The sequence below is a fragment of the Malania oleifera genome, chromosome 9 (assembly GCF_029873635.1).
Source record: "Malania oleifera isolate guangnan ecotype guangnan chromosome 9, ASM2987363v1, whole genome shotgun sequence".
Taxonomy (NCBI): domain Eukaryota; kingdom Viridiplantae; phylum Streptophyta; class Magnoliopsida; order Santalales; family Ximeniaceae; genus Malania; species Malania oleifera.
Genome location: NC_080425.1, coordinates 40,813,748 through 40,837,387, shown reverse-complemented (window position 1 = coordinate 40,837,387; position 23,640 = coordinate 40,813,748). Strand labels below are relative to the sequence as shown.

The following is a 23,640-nucleotide window of genomic DNA, read 5'->3' as shown; positions in this document are numbered from 1 at the left end:
GGTGGGGGGGGGGTGCGGAGCTGTCTGGAGGTGGAAATTATATTAACCTAACCGAACTACTACAAATAAATGGGCTAGGGCATGCATAAATGGGTGACCATTCAGCTCCAAAAATTAAATGAGTTGAAATGGCTCTCTTCCTTCTGATCTATCAACCTGTTTAACCTTTGACCTTGTATTTGAAACTGTCGATCAATTGCAGGCTTTGCAGCTCTCGAACTGCTCTCCCTGTGCCTGCTCTTGACTTGCTCCCAAACCCTCGATCAGTCAATCTTCAACGCTTATCTATTGATAAATTGTACTCTCTAATTTTCTGAGACTAGTTTCCAGACTACTGTGCAAGGGCAGGTTTTAATTGTCATGGTTAGATTTTGTCGAACTCAATTTTCAAGACTAGATTTGAACCTCAGCGATCTTTAGTTCAATTGGAAGAAATACTCCTTCAGTCCAGCTGCTTCAAATCCTCCTGCTGTCTTGCCCGAGCTGGGAAGAGCTGGGAATGTCATGAAAAAGATAGTGAGAGGTCAAATAAAAGGATTTGTGGATTGAAGTTTCTTCAATAATGCTTTGAAGTGGATTGAATCCACAAATTTATAGGATAATGCCCTGGTTAACTCATCATAATCATGTTCTGTGGAAACTAATGCCGGGATTAGAAACAGTAAAAGAAACATGAGAGGCTCATGTGCCAAGTCAAGTTGAATTTCACTTAATGCTCCTTTTGAAAAATCTAACTGAATAAATGAGAAGTTAAGAGCTCAATTTATGACAGTTTTACTGATCAATTTACTGGTTATGACAATGTCACCTGGTTTATATAATTTATTGGTTCACAAGATACTTGCTAATTAAAATTTAATGCGTTTCTTGTCATATTTCTTTTAGTTGGTTTTCTCACCCTCCAGACCTTGCTATTATTTAATATATCGCAATGATTAGCAATCCTTCACCATGCAGGGGTAGTGCACAGAATTGAAGTGAACCAATGCTTAATGTTAAATCATGTCTCTTCTACGCAACACCCTATTAGAATAGGATATAAGTTCATATTTTGACCAAAACTCACCTAGGCTTTTGAGCTTGACTCCTTGGTGCCATTTTTATGCCAATGCTTCAAATTCATCTCTCTTTTGCTCTCTGTGTATGTCTGTGTGCATATTATGTATGTTCATATGATGCTAAGCTACAAAAGGTGGAAGATAACAAAGGTGGGGAGGAAGTCACTTTTTTATTAATAGAAAGTTGGCAATGAGCTTCTCTAAGACATCTCCACAAAGGATGAACTCGTCTAAAATCATCACATCCTCATTTTGAGGTATATATATATATTATCAAATTTGATTCCATTTTATTACTCCCAGCAATCATGGAAGGAATAGTCGTAGGTATCTGGTATCTACCATGGAGATTGCTTCTCAGCCATTCTTAATTGGCCACCTGCCTGATTTTGCGAAGAAATTCCTGAAGAATAATGTAATATATAGGAGCTTGGAACTGTAATTCTTGGTTATCAAATATCAAGTAATCTGAATGGTGTGATACTGAAACTCCTGGGCCATGGTTATCAAATTTAATAACCCGATCTAGTATTACATAGTCTATCAAAACCCTTGGTTATCAAATATCGAGCCATATATAAGAGCTTGGAAATGTAAAGCATTCATGATCTAGTTTAGGGACTAAGAAGTATTCTGCTGGGCCATGGTGTGATATTGAGAACTTAGTGCTTGTAAGAATGCAAATTTATACCATCAGATAACTGGATCTGTGTATCTCTTCAATTAAAGTATTGGAGACCAGAACTGTGAAGCAATTAGAATCTGGGTTTGCAGTCTCTTGGTTTCCTTTGATGCTTTACTGAAAAACATATGGTTGTAAAAAATTCATCTATACTGGTGGTAGTGCAACGGTAAAACTATAAACTATGGATAAAATTGCGATCTGGATAGTAGTCTCTTGGGATCATAGGACTAGAATCCTATGATCATAGGATCGTACTTTACCAAGATGATCCTGATCTGCAAATTGGTAGGATTGAAGTAAAATCATATTAGGGTCAGTTGAATTGGTAGGATTGTGGTAGAATTATAAGATTCTACAGTACACTATATTTTTAAAATTATATCAAATTACTTGTACTACAGGCTTGGTCTTTTTCCTATACCACTTCAAGAATGTACGATTCAGAAAGTGAACTGGCTTATCTTACATTAACAAAATTATGAACTCAAAATTCTGTTTTTAGATTGATGTTCATTAGGTGGTTCAAACTTCAAAGTTCAAACATCAGTGTTTAGATTGAGGGTGTAGTTTTAATTGGCTAATGCATTGTATGAGAATGATGATGATGGTGTTGAAGATTTTGATGATGGAATGATCTCAGCTAAATAATTAAATCGTGTTTTGAATGTTGGCACTGATGTTAATGAGCTAGCTGGATAGTTTGTTTGTTATTTTTTTGTTGTTAATTCTTTTTAATCTTTTAGATGTTCATGTCACTTGGTTGGTTGTTTGATTTGTGTTAAGATTATATTTTTCTTTTTCTCTTTTTTCATAAGCATGTAGGGGTGAAATAGGTTTGGTGTGGTTCTGTTTCGGGAAAACCGATGGCTGAACCAAATTAATCGGTTTTCAAAATTTCAAACTAAAACCAAACTGCAAACTCTTGGTTCAAAGGAATAGTAAATTGCCTATTATTAGTCGGTTTGGATTATCCATCGATTTTCAGTAATATTTTAACCTTAATTTTTTTTTTTTTACATTAAAATAGTCATTACAGTCCAAATATAGAGGCTTAACATTAAGCCTAATACTAAACGTGGATTTGGGCTTGAGCCCTAGTGTATGAGAACAATGGATGGGGATAGGTTTTTATATGAGGGAGAGGGCTCTAGCCTTCCTTCCTTCCTTCAAGTGATGTGGGATAGAATGAAATGGGAGAAGAAAACACAACTGTAGGTGCAGGACGACAAGTTGAGTAAGTGGCTAAGTTCTCTGATGTCCTCCATCCCGCATTACAACAACAACAATAACACGAAGGCTGAAGTCCCACTTGGTGGGGCCAGCTACGTGAATCCTTTTCCGCCAATTCACTCGCTCTGGAATGTTTTCCTCTAATATATTAAGGGCTATTAAATCCTTCCTCATTACCTCATTCCAAGTTATTTTAGGCCTAACTTTACCCTTTTCATGCTAGAAACAATAATTAACTCACTCTTCTTCACAGGAGCTCTACTAGGCCTGTGTTTCAAATTTCTAAACCATCTAAACGGACCCTCCCTTATCTTGTTTTCAATTGGTGCTATGCTTAAATTATTGCGTATTGCTCATTTCTTTATATTTTAATGTTATTCCACTTATCCACCTTAACATTCGTGTCTTAGCAACTTATATTTTGTACATGTTTTTTAGTCTCCCAACATTTCGAACCATAAAGCATAGTTGGCCTTATAGCCATCTTACAAAACTATCCTTTAATATTCTACGGTTACACAACACACCTGTCACACTCCATTTTATTGAACTTGTTTTAATGCTACGTACTACATCTTCTTCAATTTCCCTTTCAGCTTGTATAATAGATCCAAAATATCTAAATCTATTAGTGCTATTAATCTTTTGATTATCAAGTCTAATCTTTTCTCTGTTGCTACTTCTTACATTATTGAAATTACATTTCATATATTCTCTCTTATTCCTACTTATGTTGAAACCTTTAGACTCTAATGTGGTTCTCCAAAGTTCTAGCTTAGATTCCACTCTGCTCTTGCTATCATCAATCAACACGATATCATCTGCAAACAACATACACCAAGGGATTTTATTTTGGATATTCCTTGTTAGTTCATGAATTACTAAAGTAAAAATATAAGGAATCAAAGGAGAACCTTGATGTATACCTACTATGATTGGAAAATCTTTAGGTTCTCCTCGTATAGTCCTAACGTTAGTCATTACTCTTATCATACATATCCTTAATTACCTCCATATATCTACTGCAAACTCTTTTCTTTTCTAAGACCCACCAAAGAACTTCCCTAGATACTATATCATAAGCTTTCTCTAGGTCATTAAAACCATATGCAAGTCCTTTTTCCTAAACTTTTTCATTAAACTTCTGAAAATATAAATAACTTTTGTTGTTGATCTCCTAGGCATATAACTTAGTTGATTTTTTGAAATTTTTGTTTCTATTTTTATTCTATATTCAATTACCATTTCCTATAATTTCAATGTATGACTTGTAATCTTAAATCCATGATTACTTTTCCTCCATTCTTTTGACATTTTCTTGGTTTATATAATAATGCTGAATAGATTAATTAGCCAAATAATTCCTTATCTCCTAAACATGTCCAAACTTCAATTGGTATTTTATTTGGTCCTATAGATTTTCCACTTTTCATTTCATTTTTTCAATGACATCTTCAAGGACTGTAATTTGTTAATAAATCTCCTATTTTTAGTCTTCTCCTCATTTGTCATTTCCAAGTTCAATCTTTCATTTTGATTTTCATTAAACAACTTATCAAAGTATCTCTGCCACCTCTCTTTTTGTCTTCTTATCTAATTAAGACATTATCATTCTCGTCCCTTTATATGTTTTACATTTCCTAAATCTTTGCATTTCCTTTATCTAGCTCTAGCAAGCTTATAAATGTCTTTTTCTCCTTTTGTATCTAGTTTAGTATATAAAGTATCATAAGCTTTATGTTTAGTTTCACTAATAGTATTTTTAGCATTTTTTCTTGATTCTTTATATTTTTCAAGATTTTCTATGTTTCTACAATTTTTCAATATTTTATACTAATTTATTTTTGTCTTAGCGGCATTTTGGACTTCTTGATCCCACTACCAACTTTCTATATTACTCGAATATCTTCCTTTGAACTCACCTGAAACCTATTTTGCTATTTTTACGATAGAATTTACCATTTTATTCCAAGCAGTATTTTCACCAACCTTGTCTTCTACTATCCAGAATACCCTTAAAATTGAAAGGGAAGTTTTATAGGACAGCTATAAGACCAGCTATGCTATATGGATCAGAATGTTGGGCAACGAAGAAACATAATATCCAAAAAGTAAAAGTTGCCGAGATGAGGATGCTTAGATGGATGAGTGGTATAACATTGAAAGATAAATTAAGGAATGAAAATATTCGTGGTAAGTTAGGTGTAGCTCCTATAGAAGATAATATAAGGGAAGGACGACTCAGATGGTATGGACATTTGCAACGTAGGTCTTATAGTGCATCTGTGAGGAAGAGTGACTTAGTTACTGTGGGGGGCAGTAGAAGGGGTAGGGGTAGACCTAAAATAACTCATAACTTGGGAGGAGATAGTGAGTAAGGATTTAATATCTTTGAATCTGTCAAAAGAAATGGTCCATGATCGCATAAATTGGCGGAAAAGGATTCATATAGCCGACCCCACTTATTGGGACTAAGGCTTGGTTTTGTTGTTTTGTTGTTGTTGTTGTCTTCCACTATCCAATTACACTCTTTGTTCATTTTATCTTTGAATTTTCCTATATTATCTCCCTTCAAGTTCCACCATCTAGTCATCTTGTATTAATTTATGCTGCTACTCTTCCATTTTTTAATATGTATATCTAATACTAAGACTATATGTTGTGTAGCCAAACCTTCACGTGGAATAAGTTTACAATCCTTACATCATAAATACGATCCATATCTTCCAAAATTTGTCGTTTAAGATTTTCTGCTAAACCTAATTGGGGAGCATACACACTAATGATGTTCACTATCTCTAAAGCTATCTTGATTTTAATGATCCTAATCCTAACCCTTATTCGATTAACATCTATTACACTATCTTTTAGGACTTTGTCAACAATAATATCCACCCCATTTATGTTTCTCTTTACCAGTGTACGAAAGTTTAAATCTTGATTTTTTTCAATTTCTCTAGCTTTCTCTATTACCCATTTCATCTCTTGAAGACAGATTAAGTTAATTTTCCTTCTAAACATTTCTTTCACTATTTCCATACTTTTTCCTACAAGAGTCCCTATATTTCAAGTTGCTAATCTAATCTTAGTTTTTTGTGCTAACTTATTACCCTTCTCCCTTTTATATTGACCTGATCTATTCTCTTGACTTAGGTGAATTTGGTAAAAATTCATGATAATAAGCCCTCCATCTTGCATTGGAAAAACAAAATACATGGAAGCCTTCTCAAGTGTATGAAATGCAAAAATTCTCTCCTTTCTCCTCCCATCCATTTCACATAATAAGCAAACAACTATGACCATTTCTTTTTATTGGACAATTAACAATGTTTTTGTAAATTAAAATTAAAGAAAATTTAATTTGAAATTGATAAAAATGAAAATTCGTAAAATATAAAAAATATTAAAAATGTTAATGTATAATTATTATACAATTATAAAAATTTGAAATTATAAAATAATATAAATTGTTTGGTTTTCCAGTTCGGTTTCCTCTTAAATCCGAAACCGAAACCGAAACCGAAATCGGAAATGGATTTTAATAAAAATCAAAAACTGACACTGAAATCAAAAGACCGAACCATTCTAATCTAAGGTTTGATTTTAGTCTAGTTTTTGGTTCAGAAATTTTTGTACAGGGGACCCCTATAAGCATGTATTCCCTTTTTCATTATAAGCTGGTCTTAGGATTGCAGCAATTTGAACACCTTGTTTCCTTGTTACGTAAGGGTTACACTATGTATTCTACGTGTTATTTTCCTAGTCTTGATCACTCTTACTAGAACCTTTTTCTGAAGTTTGTAATATTGAAATATATGAAAAAGAACATAAAATAATTTTTATATTTATTTTATATTGTTTGTTGGCCTATGTCATATGTTGGCTTTCTTTTAGAGGGTAATCCTTTGCTTTGCTTTTTCCGGTGATTTGAGTGAGTAGATAGGAGATTAGGGGGTTGGAAGAGGGCTAACCTTTAGTTGTGTAGTAGGATCACTCTCATTAGCCCTTCCTTTTCTAATAGCCTCATTTATATATATTTTTAATTTCTTTTTAGAATCTCTACTAGGCTGGCTCGGACCTTGGAGAAAATTATGGGAGACTTCTTGTGGTTTGGTGTTGGGGAGGATAAGGGTGATAACCATGTTAATTGGGAAAGTGGTTAGGAGACCTAAATCCCAAGGGTGGACTGGGGCTTGGCAATGTGGTTTCTTAAAAGCCTCTTTAATTGGAAGGTGGTTATGAGGTTTACCTCAAGAGTACTTTTTATAGCATCAATTAAGAGCCGGTATGAAACTCATTGGAATGGGTTGGACACAACGGGGAGTTACAATGCAAGCCCTTGGAACTTGTCTTTTCTTTCATCTTATTTGCATTAAAGTGGGTAATGGTAATAAGATTCGATTCTTGGAGGATATTTGAATGGGTGGGATACCATTGGAGTTGGTGGTGTTCACTGCTGTATTTGTTTAGACTATTTTTTTTTTTTCAACAAAAGAACTTTATTAATTGGGCATCAAGGGGATGCTTACCCAGAGTTCACAGTCAACCACCCTGCAGGGTATCACAGAAACCTAGAATTACATTGTGGTCATTCACTACAAGTGCACTATGCCAGCTGGAAATTACAGCAACCCGCTGCTCTTTACTAACCTGACTTAGATTAGTTGAATTTTTTTTTTTTCTGTATTTTTTTATTGTTTTTGTCACAATAAGAAATAGGTGGGAGCAATATGTTTCTGTTACACTAGTTTTTAGTTGTTGGTTTGTTTGCCTGTCAACTACTGTAGCAACAACATAAAACCAAAATTTTCTTCTTTTTACAATCACTTTCATACCCAAAATTCACTTTTGTTGCTTAAAATATTGTTTAGATAATTTTTTTTTTTGGAAAAATATAAATTTTACAATATCAGTGTTCTTTTTGAGTGCTAAAGAGAAACTGCAAACCTATTATTAGTAAGAAATTTATTTAGTAATTCCCATTTTTTTGCTGTAGTATATTATAGTTGGTATCCTTTTACATTTTTTTTTTTTTTACATATTCAGGTTTTTACTTATTTTTGATTTATTAAATTAGTGGTACTGCAAACTCGATGAAATATTTTATTGTGATTAAAAGATGGTATGCTAATTAATTGTTGTTTGATGCGAGGAAATAACTTAAATCTAGTTTTCAATTTGTTTCAATTTTGGGAATATGACTAGGTTGCTCACTATCAGTTGTCAGAATCTGTCTCAGGTTTTTTTATTTTTTATTTTTAATTTCTTTTTTTAATAGTAGGCTGAGGTTTTAGCTGACGGTGAAATTGTTGCTTGTGCAGGCAGTCTTATCCCTCTGGGTAAACCCTAATTCTAGGAAGAAAACTAGTCTTCAGCCTCAGGTTTGGCCTAAAGCTCAGACAATCATTTGGTACCTTGTGTTTGTAGCAGCCATTTTTTTTTTAGTGGTTTAGTGGCATTATGAAGTTTTTCATCTGGATTTTCATATTGTAGTGCTGCAATATCTGGCTCAAATTTGCTGGCAGTTGATTATTAGAGTGGAACTCGCGGCATTAGGCCTTTTGATTTGGTGAACTCGCACTATGGACGTGAATGTATATTTTTTTATCAATGCAGGTTTTTTTTTTGTACTGGATTTAATGCAAAATAGTGATAAAGACCTGTTAATCTGAACCGAATTCAAACTTTTTAAATTGATTCATAACTAATCCTAATATTAACGGAGTCAAATATGTTTTTGAATTTTTTTTTTTTTAATTTGCTTCTAAATGAGTGGGTTGATGGATTTAAGATTTTATCCGATGGATATTCATCTATTTGCTAACAACTAATGTTTAAATTAATTGATAATTTCATATGCTCTTGTTTATTAGACATCAAATTAATTAGCATAAGCACTAGTAGTTAAGGTTTAGTCTCACACTCTCAACTCTTGTACTATTAAATTTCTTTAGTTGGAGTGGTGTTCTATATGGGTTGAGTGACCATCCATACACTCTTCTAAATACCAACTCGAAAGTTGTTGGCACCCATAGAGAGGCCACCTGTCTATAGCTCGTGGACCCAACATGCATACTAAGTTGCGAGTGAAGAGAGCAAGAAAAATGAAGAAGAAAAAAAAAAGGTAAGAAATTTATATTTTCATCTTTAATTATTAAGAAATGTGAGAAAGAATAAAAAAAATAAATTCAATTCATGGGAAAAAAAATAATTATGGGGCTAAAAACAGCTGTGGTCACTGAATTTGTCACTTAAATTTAATCAGTGTACTTTAATTTTTACAATTTTAGTAATCAGAGTTACACAATGGGTTCAGTGTCATCCAAAAGCTGACAATCATATGGAAATTAGATGGCATGCTAGCCTCCTAATTAGTAGTCTCCAACTTCCAGTCAATGTCCAATAAGCATACATCCTTCTTTTCTATTCTCATTCTTCTCTCAAGGCTCCACTCTTTTTTCGGTTCTCTTTACAACTAGACCTTGCTAAAGATGCCATTGAAGGAAGGACAACCCAAGCCTAAAAGTTAAAAAATAAGGAATATTTGCATGAGGAAGGAGGATCTCTTTATCAACTCCCATAGTCTGCTTGTGTAGTGGACTTGTGAAGACTGCAAAATATAGGGGTGCTTGGCATGAGGCACCTACTTGGCCCACACAAGTCCTTCTGCACCATCTTTTATGTGATCAAGAGCTTTGTTATGCTTAGAAGGGGCCTTTATAAAGTCCTTTTATTGTATAGTGGCTTTATATATGAATAATAAAATATAAACATAATTGTTATGGTGTCTATTTTAAAGTAATCTTCAAAAAGAAATATAAAAAGGGGCTAATTAGAAGGAAGGGTGCTTGACATAAGGTTTTGAAATTAGAATGTAATCCTAAGAGGAGAGTGAATTGGGTTGTTTAAAAATTATTCGTGGAATTTATTTACTTTAACCCTTAACTATTCAACCTTCCAATATATATATATATGCAGCAATCAGAACTATGTTAATCACAAGCCTTTAGATATGGATATGAATATACAAACTAAATTTATAATATGAGATAACACATTCAGCTCTTGTTCGTATTATAACTTTTAATTTGATTCAAGAAGATTCACAACAATGTACTCAAGAAATATTCAGTGATTCGATTTTTGCCTCAATGAAAAATTAATGTTAAGATCTAACTTTCAGCACGGGTATTTTCTTTCAAAACAGATTTTGTAACATACTTGTTTAACTTCAGCACGTATATTTCATTCAAAAAATATGTTCACAAAATGTTATTCTTCAAATTATTTACTTTTAACTCAAAGTTATAAGCTTTTCTGAAAGTTCAAATCAGTGCTTTACTCATACAACTAATATATATTTGATCTCAAACAAAACATGTTCAGTTAGTTCAATATGTTTAACAAGATTCCTCTTTTCAACAGATTCTTAAAATATTTAGCTCAACCTCAAATATTCAACAAGATTTAATATTGAGCACAAGATAATATTCAGTAAGTTCTTATAGAAATAAAATCATGCACACACTTTATAACTCACGGAAATAAAAAAAGTAGGGAAGAAGAAGCTGAACACCATTGTTTTTACAAGGTTCGGCTGCAACCTATGTCCTTACCCCAAGCAACTTGCTGTGAGGATTTCCTTTACCAACTTCGTTACTAGGTGAAGTTACAACCTCTCTCGCTCAAAGGTGGAGTTCGCCTCCCTAATGAGAATCCCCTCTCGTTAGGCAACAATTCAATCCCCTGAACTGTCAAAAATACAACAAATAACAAAAACTTGCTTGTACAAAGAAAAGCTCCTCAAATGAGAACGTTAGTACACGTTAGATTCAAAAATAATACTTCAAAATAACAATATGAAAGTTGAAGCTCAAATTATATCACCGAAACTAATTAAAGATGTGTGTTTTCGAAGATCAAATCAGTTTCTCGAGGTGAAACAATCAAGAACACAACAGTTGCCTGTCAAACAAGAGTATAAAGAAGTATGTGCGTGCCGTTTGCTTTTCTCAATTAGTGTTCTTGCCCTAATGTGTGAGAATAATACGTTTAAATAGTGCACTAGGATTTCAAAATCTTTCCTTTTAATTTTCTCTCAATTTAGAAACCATTCACGCAAAATTTGGAAATAAGATCAGCACTATTTAACGTTTAAACACTCGCATCAGTCGCCTGTCCATGATGAGTCAGTCACCTGTGCTCTTTTAAAATCAGTGTATTCTGAAAGTTAGAATGAGGTTAGTCGAATGTGCCTGATAGGTTAGTCACCTGTGCCTATTCTGTTTGAATATTTTCAAACACAGAAGCACTACAGTCGCCTGATGAATAAACATCAGTTGCCCACCTTTTAGCAAAACTTGTCCTTCAATAAATTTTGGTTCCAAACTTACTTTATATATTTGAAAACTCAATTTGGACTTTGAGAAAATATTTTTCATGAATAAAATCAGGTATCTAAGTCCAATGACATTTCCTAGGAGCTTCAATCAATCAATATTGAGTTTTGAAGTATTTACATGAGACTTTCATATAGTTTTCCTATCTTAGTGCCTAAGTTTTCATGTTGTGAAGCTTCCAATGTGTCTCTGAGCTTTAAGGATTGCTTCATCGAGCTTCATGCCTCACATGACTTGAACCTTCATGTTTATCATGTCTCTTAGCCTTAAGTGTGATTTTCCATTTAGACTCTTCAATCATATCCACTTGAAATCTTAAACTCACTTAAGCCCTGAAACTTAAACTCACAAAGACATATTAAGTAACCTTGATTTGTTATCATCAAAACGAGATTAAGCCTTGTTAGGCCAACAATCTCCCCTTTTTGATGATGACAAATAAAGAGCAAAAATAAGAAAGCCTTAAAAGGCTCCCCCTTTCAATAAGCATACTCTTAACACGTCATACACACATATCATAATATTTCACGTGTTCAGAATATCATGCTTTCAACATTCATATCAAAGTAATTTTAAGCATTGAGAATTTTCAATATATATCATGCTTTTGAATAACTCATGTCAATCAAGCATTCAAAATTTTCAATGTATATCATACTTTTCAATAATCATATCATCCAAGCATTTAGAATTTTCAATGTATATTATGCTTTTCAATAATCATATCATCCAAGAATTCAAAATTTTCAATGTATATCATGCTTTTCAATACTTATCCATAGGAACTCCCCTTGAATATATGTTCCAATGAACTCAATCATAAGATTTGCATATATATTTCTCCATGACACATATCATTCATATGGCAAAAAAAAAAAATTCAACATTTCAATATTTCTCAAACATGTCAACATATCAAGATGTCTCATTTTGCTCATATTTCTTCATGTCAATATATCTCAACATATCATAATCTCATTTTGCACATATTTCTCCCCCTTTTGACATCAACAAAAAGGGTACATGCATTGCAACTCAGCATTGAATAACCAAAATATATTCAATATGTATCAAGTTTTCATGCATCATGCAAAAGATATTCGAGTGAAGCAAAGTGTTGCATCCAAATATGTCATGTTCAGGATAAGCCAAAAAAAGGAAAAAAAAAAGTGTAAAGAGCTGAAAGTAGCTCAAATATTACAACCCAAAGGTGTTCATTTAGAAGAGAAATGAAATAAAGCTAAACTTCATCTCCTCTATCTGATTCGGTTCCTTTGTCATTATCAGCATCTTCATCATCACCATTACCAGAAGATGTTTCCATAGGAGCTTTGCCACGTGATGAAGAGCTTCCCATATACTGTTCAATGCGTCCAATACGCTGATCCAAAGAATTATAACATGACTAGAGTGAACTAAAATTAGCATGCACTTCACCATAGAAAGCTTTTTGCTACTGTTGATATACTATAAACCATGATGGAGCATCATCTGCTGTTTGTGCCTCTTGCTGTTATTCAAGAGCCTGTTGAGCTTCCTGAGCTTGTCTATGTGTACGTCTACCCTTTAAAAGCCAACTTTGGTCATGTCATTCATGTTAGAGATTTATACGGAAAGATATGTTTTATGTAATCAGTTTTATCGTTTATTAATGACTTCAATTATTCTATTTTAATGAGAATCTTTGTGAACAATGTTTGTCTGATATTATCTACTTAATGATTATGCATGTGTGTCTTTTATTCTATATAGTAGGTGATCTAGTGTGTAGAGTACGACTTACACACAGAAGATTAGATCATCAGTTCTTATGGATTATAAGTTTATTGTTCACAGTCTTAAATGGAATTGGATACACCATTGGTAGGACTGTAGCACAAGGTTTTAATAGGTATGTCTTCACTATGGGGAATGGTATAGTTCCAACTCCTTGTGCTAGTACACTTTGTGTGTATTGAACAGGACTATCTTGGGGTTATTGTTTTTATATTGACTATATAAAACAATTAATACCTCATGATTATTATGAGTGCTTATGCTCTTAATCCTGATATGGTTATTGGACATGTGCATGTAGTGTTTATTACTTTGATTCATAGAAAAAGTGAGTTCTTTATGGGTTAATAAATTCAGCGAGTTGGGTAATGAAATTATGTGTATGGTGAACATTAATTATTGATGGAATCCACGTCCTGGTATCGGGATTGATGATACCCTCTTGAGGAAGCTTATAAGTTTTGATTGTGTCAAACCTTACAAGTGAATTTTGAATCCGACACATCAAATAAGTTAAGTGGAAGGTCTCAAGGAATTAATATGTCAATTAATTAAATTGTCAATAATTTAATTTAATTGATGGGCATCTGTAATCTTTACGTGGGGAGATAAATAAGCATTTAATAATAGAAGCTCGAAATTTAATTTCGAATATGACAGGGAGTGCAATTATAATTATTTAGTGGTATGAATTGTAATTAACATAATTAAGGATTACTTCGGGTTAGATTAGGAATTCTTAATTACGTTGGAAGCCGTAGTCATATTTGCCCAGAGGTCCTTGCTGTAGCCTATGTACACGCGCTTCATTTAGCCACGAGGGTAAGTCAAAAATGCACACACAGAGCCAGACGTCTTCATGAGAAGCAAACTCTAGCCGCTGTTGATGAGCCCACTCTCTGAGGAGCAACGCGTGTTCGAGGAATACAGTAGAAGATCCCTGGTCTTCATTAAGAGTTCTTCTTCGGTCTCGCAGATCCGGGAGTTCCTCTTCGTGCTTGCAGATTCGAGATCAAACTAGAGAAATCTCGCAGGTATGATCCTAATCACGTAATTATGATTTGCAAGATCAAATTTTTATGTTGATTCGGGTTTGAAAGATCAAATTTTTTTTTAACTCGAGTATGCAAGATCATTGTTTTTTTGTTATCCGTATGCACTACAGCCAGATCTTAGGGCTATTCCGTAGTAGGCCCCTTCAGTTCATATCCCATTTTTTTTAATCATGGTAGATGAAAACATATCATAGCGAGAACAAATTATGAATAGGGTGGATGAAGAGGTAACACCTAAATGATCAAAAATTTTATTCAACGCTCCTCCAGATGGTAGAATAACTCGTCTAACCTCTTCTCTTGTGGTCATCCATTTTAAAATAAGACTAAGAAGATCAAGTTTCTTTTTTTTGAGCTGACACCACATCAAAAAACAATCGATGTAGGAAATATGATCATGTGATCCTACCGTTGGAAAAATATTGTATGTGATGAGTTTCTATAGAATTTGTGTTTGAAGGTTTAGCTAATGATACAACGAAGGATTACCAAAATAAATAGGAGCTTCTTTCATAATCAATGGCAGAAATTCCTTAGGAGTAAAACCTTGCTCCATTATCCAAGATGTACCAATCAAAGGGCATTCATATTCTCTGTTTTGAATTCCAAATCTAGCAGCTAAAGTTTGTGGAGTGATAGTAAACAATTTATCCATAATCTGAGTGGAGATCACAATTTCTCCCTTTATCATTTTTGCATAGAAGAGCTTAACTAGATTAGGATACATTCCTCTAACTTGATACGTTATGAATCTTTCCCATCCCAAAGCATTTAACATTGGTAAAATATTAGGAAATTCATCTCAAAAGAACTCAAGGTACAAAACCTTACCTAAAATGGGTTCGGTGGATCAAAGATGTTTCCTATAGATTTGTTTTGCTTGAGGAGTCATCAACCATTTGTCAAGGTCGTTTGCATCGTCTTGTTTGGAAGAAGAACCTTTGTTAGCCACATGCTTGGTTTTAGGCATTTTTTTGAAGAGCTAATTGGTGAAATCCTTGAAAACGAAGTTGGAATGAAAGATTGAAGGAAATCTTGAAGTTTAATCGGTTGGATCTTCATGAAATCTGACTTCAAGATGGAAAATAGAGAGTTCAAGAGAGTGGGAATAGATGGTCAGTAGACTGAGATGTGAAATGTTAGGATTTTTACGAACAGTATATATATATATATACTGTCGCGTGTCAGTCGACTGTGCTCGAAGGGTTAGTTGCCTGCCCTATGTAATACTTTGAATTTTTACAAGTCAGTAGCGAGTCAGTCGACTGTGCTTCACTAAGTCAACCACCTACCCTTCAGGCAAGTGACCTATATATACTTTTAGCTCAACCACTAATTTACTTTAGTATCTTCTTCTTAACTCACCACTTTACTATGTAGTAGACCTAATTCTCGTCGTATTGAGATGAATCTATCCTCTAAAAGAGGTTTTCTTGTAAGAATGTTAGCCCATTATTCATCCGTATTCATGAATTCAAGAATTATGTCTCCTTTTTGCACATAATCTCTTAGAAAATGATGACGAATATCAATATGCTTAGTCCTGGAGTGAGAGATGTGATTCTTTGAAATATTTATGGCATTCATGGTATCACATTTAATTGGTACAGTCAAATATTCCAAATTGAAATCCTAAAGTTATTGTTTCATGTATAGAGTTTGTGTACAAAAACTACCTGTTGCAACGTATTCAGCCTCAACAGTAGATAATGCCTTAGAATTCTGATTCTTGGATAACCAAAACACAAGAGATCGTCTTAGAAAGTGGCAAGTACCACTGGTACTTCTTCTGTCTATCTTACACCCGAGATAATTTGCATCCGAATAACTGATCATTTCAAATGCTGTGTCTTTAGGATACCAAAGACCTAAGTTAATAGTACTTATCAAATATCTCAATATCCACTTTACAACTATTTGGTGAGATTCTTTAGGATCTGCTTGAAAGTGAGTGCACATGTAGACACTGAACATAATGTCAGGTCTACTAGCTGTTAAATAGAGCAGACTTCCTATCATGCCTTGGTAGTATTTCACATCTATTGATTTTTCTTTCTCATCTTTATCAAGACTTATAGAAGTGCTCATTGGAGTTCGCAATGGCTTTCCACCTTCTATGTCAAATTTCTTAAGCAAGCCTCTAATATATTTGGATTGGTTTATGAACGTGCCATTCTTAGCTTGCTTGATTTGAAGACCAAGGAAGCATGTTAATTCATCCATCGTACTCATCTCAAACTAGTCTTGCATCCATTTGGTGAATTCATTGCATAAATACTCATTGGTAGCACCAAAGATAATGTCATCAACATAAATTTGTATGATAAGCATATCATTATCTTTAGAATTAATGAATAGGGTGCTATCCATTTCCCCTCTGGAAAATCCATTTTCTAACAGGAAACCACTTAATCGTTCGTACCAAACTCTAGGAGCTTGTTTCAATCCATATAGGGCTTTGGTTAGTCTAAATACATGATCTAGGAAATGAAAGTCTTCAAACCTTGGGGGTTGTGCAACATACACTTCTTCATTTATGAGTCCGTTTAGAAATGCACTCTTTACATACATCTGATAAAGTTTGAAATTCTTGTGGGATACATAGGCTAGTAATTGTTGGCCTAACAAGGCTTACGACTCTTATTTTGATGATAAAAAATCAAGGTAATTTGATATGCTTTCAAGTTGATATGTTTCAGGAATCAAAACTTAGATAGCTCAATAATATATGCAAACAAGTGGCTCAAGCTAAATGGATGTTAAAGCTCAAAGATTGACATATTTTATGAAAGCTTGAAGGATTGAAGCTCAAAGTTTGTTTAAAGCTCAAAGAAAGGACTCAAAGCAAAAGAAAAGTATGAAGACTCAAAGAGCTGAAAGATTTAGAGTCATTAAGAGAGTCTTGGTGCAAGTACTTCAAGTAAGACTCGATATAAATTGGTTGAAGCTGTTTAGGACAAATCAAAATCTAAGAAACCATTTTTTAAAGACCTTGAAATATGTTTTATAAAGTTATAAACTATAAAGGTCTCAAATGGAAAAAAAGTTTTCAAATTCAAAATCTTAAAAAACCAAGTTTTTGAATGCCAGGCGCCTGCCCAAACCTCCCAGGCGACTGCCCAATTTGTTTTTTTAAGAACTGACAGACAGAAAGGTGTTAGGCGCCTGCTAGGTGCCTAACAAGCGCCTGCCCAGTCTTCCCAGGCGCTTGATTGTGTTTTGACAGGTGACTGTCAGTGTTCTGACTTTTAATTTTGAACTGAGATATGCACTTGCCATGTCATGCCAGGTGGTTGCCACTCGAAGAAAATTTTTTTAATTACCAACGGGAAGATTTTTAAAATTGATTTTTGGGCTCCAACTCTTTCGCAAAGTTGACCAAACACTCCAAGTCAACTTGGTGAGCAAGGAAAACTCTATAAATAGCCCCTAAGACTTGAACTTTTCATAGACCTAGAAACATACTCAGCAGTCTAAGACTCTCACGTGCTTTCAACTCTCAAAGGCATTCTTGCCAACATCTTGCTACACATTCTACTAATTTCTTACTGATCCTCACACCAAAATTGTGCTTTCAAAGTTTGAACCTTTCAATCAAAGGAAGATTAATTTGGTGATAAAATTTTATTGAGCTTCAATTAATTTATAATGAATTACTTTGAAGTATATGTATTAATTGGTGTACTAACCTACTCTATCTGAGAGTGTATCTTGTACACAAGTTCTCTTCTCTTGTTTCTTATCTTGTAGAAGATTTAGGGTTGTTCGATTGTTGTTACCATGTGTAAGATTTCGTTTGGAGAGGTATCTCTGCCTGTAAGAGAAGGAAGTCTAAAAGGTTTGTTCCTCCCGGAAAGGAACAGGTATAGAGAAATCCTTAGGTGGTTTGCCTAAGGTGAGGACGTAGTGTTGGCCTTACAAGGCTTAATACCCTATTTTGATGCTAACAAACAAGTAGGACTTAACATGCTTCGGTTGAGTGTTGTATTTCTCAGGAATCAATGCTGAAAGTACTCATGTAGCATGGATCAAAGTCTGATAGTATGGATCAAAGTCTGAAGACCATAAGAGCATGATGATTAAAGAAGATCAACATGAGAGCTCAAAGTGTGAGTCAATGACAAAATATCAAAAGGATTTAAAGAGATGAAAGCTTAGAGAATTTTGAAAGATCAGAGACTAGCAACAAAGAAAGTTCAGAGCAAAGAAGAATTTTTAAGTATTTAGGACAAGTCTTTGTAAGTACTTTAAGTTTATTCAAGTATGAAGTTTTCATTTTGAAGCTCATTAGGCAAAGAGACTTAGAGACCTTAAGATAAAAACTTGGAACATGTTTTTAAAGTTAAAACAAATCTACATTCCAAGCAACAATGAGAGAGAAATCAAAAATTGACTAGAAAAGAAAAATAGTAAGTGGATAGACGACTATCTGTTAATAGACATACGACTGGCTAAATTAAGAAGGCTTAAAACTGAAACACAGAAGCCTGAAAAATGACTATCAGTGTAAAGTGAGAAGACTGTGAACATTTCACTAGACGACTGTCCACTTGTTGTATTGAAAAACTTAAAAATTTCTAATGGATAGACGACTGTCACCATATGGACAGACGATTGCCACCTCATATTTTGATGACAGATGACTGCCACTCAAGGGACAGAAGACTGTCACCTTTCTACCTATGTTTTTTATAGTTATATTAAATGGACAGACGACTGCCAGGACTTCATAGTCGTCTGCCTAGCGGCATTTTTCTATTTTCCAACGATTATAATTTTTGAAATTCAAATATTTGGAAACTCAAATAAGTTTAATATATGGAAACAACTCTGAGTATTCTTTGGGAACAAGTAAGAAAGTTTTCTACATTTATAAATACCCCAAGATACATTGAATTTAAGACACCAAGATCATTAAGAAATCATATTCTGCTGTCATACTCTCTCATTCTGAAATTCTAAAAGTGCTTCAATTGCTCTCATCCTTGCTCGAAGTTAAGAGAAGTTTTGCTGAATCTCTTACTGTGTCTGAGCATCAAGTTGTTGATTCTTTCATTTATTGAAAGATACATACGGTGATAAGTTTCTAAGAGCTTCATTCTGAAATTCATATTCTGAATTTACTGAAGTGCATAAGTGTTTCAAATTTGTACTAATCAGCTCTTTGAGGAGCAAGTTCTTGTACATCTTGTTTTCTATCTTTGTAACAGGATTAGTTGACGGTTCGAGTATTGAATCATTGGACCAAACAAGGGGATATTGTTTGGAGAAGGCGGACTCTAGCCTTACCCAAGGAGTGCTTATAACTGGTGTTGTTCTGGATGATAAAGGAATGGTGATAGTGAAACCTTTGGCGGTTTTGCCAAGGGCGAGGACGTAGGCTGTGTTGAAGCCGAACCTTGTAAAAATCCACGTGTTCTTCTTTCTTTACTCTACTCTACTCTTTATTTTTCTTGTTACAAAAGATATAATCTGCCTGGTTGTTTTAAATTTAAATTCTGAGTGTTTGGTTGTTAAATAGACCGGAAGGTAATTCGTTTTGGATAAATCAGCATTGATTGCGAAAACCGAAAGGGACTACGTTGGTTGATTATCCTTGACCTATTAATCTGAAAGTTTATTTAAAAATTGAACATTAGGAAGAAGAATAATTGTGATACAGGGCTTATACTGAGTTCAACAAATTTTCACGTATATATATACAAGTTTATTGTTACATAAATTGAGTGTTTGATCTTGCTATGTTGATTGTGATTGTTTCTAAGTTTTACAACTTAAAAGAACTAATTCTAAAGAGACTAATTTTTTTTTAAAAAAAAAAAAAAATCCAATTCACCCCCCATCTTGGGAAGCTATTCCAATTTCAATTGGTATCAGAGCCTAGTTATAGTAATTCCTAACAAGAAACTATAAAAAGATCAAATGACAAATATAGGAGTAGCACCCTTTGGTGAAGGACAATTTGCAACTCGTCTACCAATCCTTTGTGGACATAATTATACATTTTGGAAAAAGAGAATGCAAATCTATCTCCGACACATGGATTGGAAAGCATGGGAAGTAGTTATGGATGGAGACCTTATTCCCATTAAAATAGTTGATGGAAAACAGATTCCAAAAGGAAAAAAAGGGATATGACCGATTCAGACTATAAAATGCTTCAAATCAATTCAAGCGCTATAAATGCTTTATATTGTGCCTTAGATTCTAACGAATTTAATAGGGTGATGGCATGCAAGACGGCTAAAGAAATATGGGACAAATTAGAAGTGACATATGAAGGAACTATTGATGTTAGAGACAATAGGATAGACATGTTAACAAGCGAATATGAAGCATTCAAGATGAATTCTAATGAAACAATATCAAGTATGTACACCAGATTTACCCACATAATAAATTCTTTAAGTGCCTTAGGGAAAATTTATACTACCTACGAAATGATCAGAAAAATGCTAAGAGGCCTTCCCCCAATATGGGAACCAAAGGCTACAACTATCACTGAAGGTAGAAACCTTAAGACTACCTCTTTAGATGAACTCATAGGTTCACTTCTTACCTATGAAATGACCTTAAAAGAAAGGAATCCTGAACCAAAGTATAAAAAATCCATTGCACTAAAAGTATCCAGCCACAGCTCTAGTGAAGAGGAAAGTGAGACAAGTGACTTAGATCAGGATGAGTTAGCATTCATTACTAAGAGACTAGGTAAGTTCTATAGAAGAAATAAGAGATTTCTTAGGAAGTTCAATAAAAAGAAACCTGAAAAAGGAGAGACAAGTAGGAAATAAAATAAAAGTAAGAATGAACCTCCAATATGTTATCATTGCAAGAAACTAGGGAATGTCAAACCAAACTGTCCGTTGCTCAAGAAAGACAAGAAGAAAAAGAAGGAAGCTATGAAAACTACATGGGATGATTCAAACTCCAGCGATTTAGAAAATGAATCAAGTGGACAAGAGATGGCCAATATGTGCTTCATGGCAAATGAAGAAGAGGTAAATTTCTACTATTCCTTTACAGAATCTTACAATGAGTTGTGTGATGAGTCATGTGATAGCATGCCTTCCTACAAGGAATTGCAAGCTGAGTTGTTTTCTTTGCATAAGAGATTCATAAAAATTTCCAAGAGAAATATAACTTTGAAAGATTAAAATAAAGAACTATTAAAGCAACTTGAATCATTCAAAATCATTGAAAAAGAAAAAAACACTTGTATTGAGAAGTTAAAAGAGGAAGTAAACAAAGTAACTCAAGAATTAAGCAAAACTCATAAAGATAGTTTGAATAAAAAAGATTTAGAAGTAAATGAACTTAAGATATTAGTAGAGGATAAAAAGAAAATTATATACCAAAGGTAAAGATAATTTTGAAAAGATGATTGGATAGCAAAGGCTATATGGAAAGAAGGGATATGTTATAATGGTAAGACAAATAAAAAGAATAAGAAATTATACATGGGATACTTCGTCAAGGAAGCCAAGCACTATGCTAGCACTTCCTCAAATAACAAACATGAATACACCACTTGCTATATGTGCAAGACTAAAGGAAATGTAATGTGTGATTGCCTAATAAAGAGAAAGTATGTTAAAGTGTAAAGGGAATGGAAAGTCAATAATGGAACTAACAACAAAACAAAGAATATTAAAATAATTTAGGTTCCAAAGACTAACTCAAAAAATCCTCCAATGTAGGTATGCTTTAGGACAACACCATCAACGGATAAGTGGTACTTGGACAGCGGATGTTCAAGGCACATGATCGGCGATAAGACCAAGTTTACCTCTCTAAGACAAAAGGATGGAGGATATGTCACCTTCGGCGACAATACCAAGGGCAAAATTATTGGCATTGGAAAAATAGGTAAAGAACCTTCTCTCACTATTAACAATGTGCTCTTAGTAGAAGGATTGAAACACAACCTTTTAAGCATTAGCCAATTAAGTGACAAAGGGTTTGAAATAACCTTTAAGAAAGAAAAATGCGTTATTCAAAATCCTAAGAACAATTAAACCCTCTTTATAGCTCATAGGATAAACAATGTCTATTGTATAAATTTTGAGAACTTAGTAAATTAGAATGTAACTAGTTTGGCAGCAATGAATGAAACAAGTTGGCTATGGCATAAGAAACTAGGACATGCTAGCATGGACCTATTATCCAAATTATCAAAGAAAGATCTTGTCAAAGGACTACCTAATAAAAAATTCATAAAATACAAGATATGTGATGCATGCTAAAAGAGAAAACAAGTTAAAACAAGTTTCAAAAAGAAAAAATACATATCTACAAAAAGACCTCTAGAATTGCTGCACCTAGACTTATTTGGTTCAACTAGAATCTTAACCTAGGAGGTAAACAATATGCTTTTGTAATAGTGGATGATTATTCAAGATTCACTTGGGTATTATTCCTAGTAAACAAAGATGAAGCCTGTGACATGCTTATCACATTATGCAAGAAATTATAAAATGAAAAGGGATATAATATAACAAACTTTAGAAGTGATCAAGGTAAGGAATTTAAAAACAAAAATGTTGAAAAATTCTGTAATGAATATAGAATAAACCATAATTTTTCTGCACCTAGGACTCCACAACAAAATGGAGTTGTTGAAAGAAAGTAAACCTATAGGAACTCCCATGAGCACCTCAACTACTCTAGACAAGGATGAAAAAGGGAAACAAGTTGATAAGAAGCATTACCGAGGCATGATAGGAAGCTTACTTTACTTAATAGCAAGTAGACCAGATATAATGTTTAGTGTGTGTATGTGTGCTAGGTTTCAATCGGCTCCTAGGTTTCAGATGCAGATTATGCAGGATGCAAAATAGATAGAAAAAGTACTAGTGGGACTTGCCACTTCTTAGGACACTCACTAGTTTCATGGTTTTCAAAGAAACAAAATTCTGTAGCATTATCTACTGCTAAAGCAGAATACAAAGCAGTTGGAAGTTGCTGTGCTGAAATTTTATATATGAAACAACAATTAAAGGACTTCAAAATTCAATACCAAACAATCCCCATAAAATGTGATAATACAAGCACGATAAATATCTCAAAAAATCCGGTATCACATTCAAGAACTAAACATATTGATATACGTCATCATTTTTTAAGGGATAATGTAGACAATAAAGAAATAGTTCTTGAATTTATTAATACTCATGCTTAATTAGCTGATATTTTTACCAAACCATTAGCTAAGGATCAATTTTTATTTATTAGATGAGAATTAGGCATGTTACATATAAGAGAAGTTGACTAAAAAGGAAGAAGTTCAGTTGGTGAGGGCAGACGACTACCAGTAAGCTAATAGGCGACTGGCAGGCTACTGTCTGTGTAAAAGAAAGTAGATAGACGACTACCAGTAAGCTAGCAGACGACTGGTAGGCTACTGTATGAGTAAAAGATAGTAGACAGACGACTGTCTC

At 33.8% G+C, this 23,640-nt stretch overlaps 1 protein-coding gene across 1 annotated transcript in view; it reads left to right on the top strand.

Moving 5' to 3' along the window:
- LOC131164664 (uncharacterized) overlaps nt 1–8,613 on the top strand; it is a 28,063-nt gene extending 19,450 nt beyond the window's left edge. The window contains exon 2 of the mRNA XM_058122022.1: nt 8,295–8,613. The gene's annotated coding sequence lies outside the window, so the exon portion shown is untranslated. The remainder of the gene's footprint in view (nt 1–8,294) is intronic.
- The last annotated feature ends 15,027 nt before the right edge of the window (nt 8,614–23,640 follow it).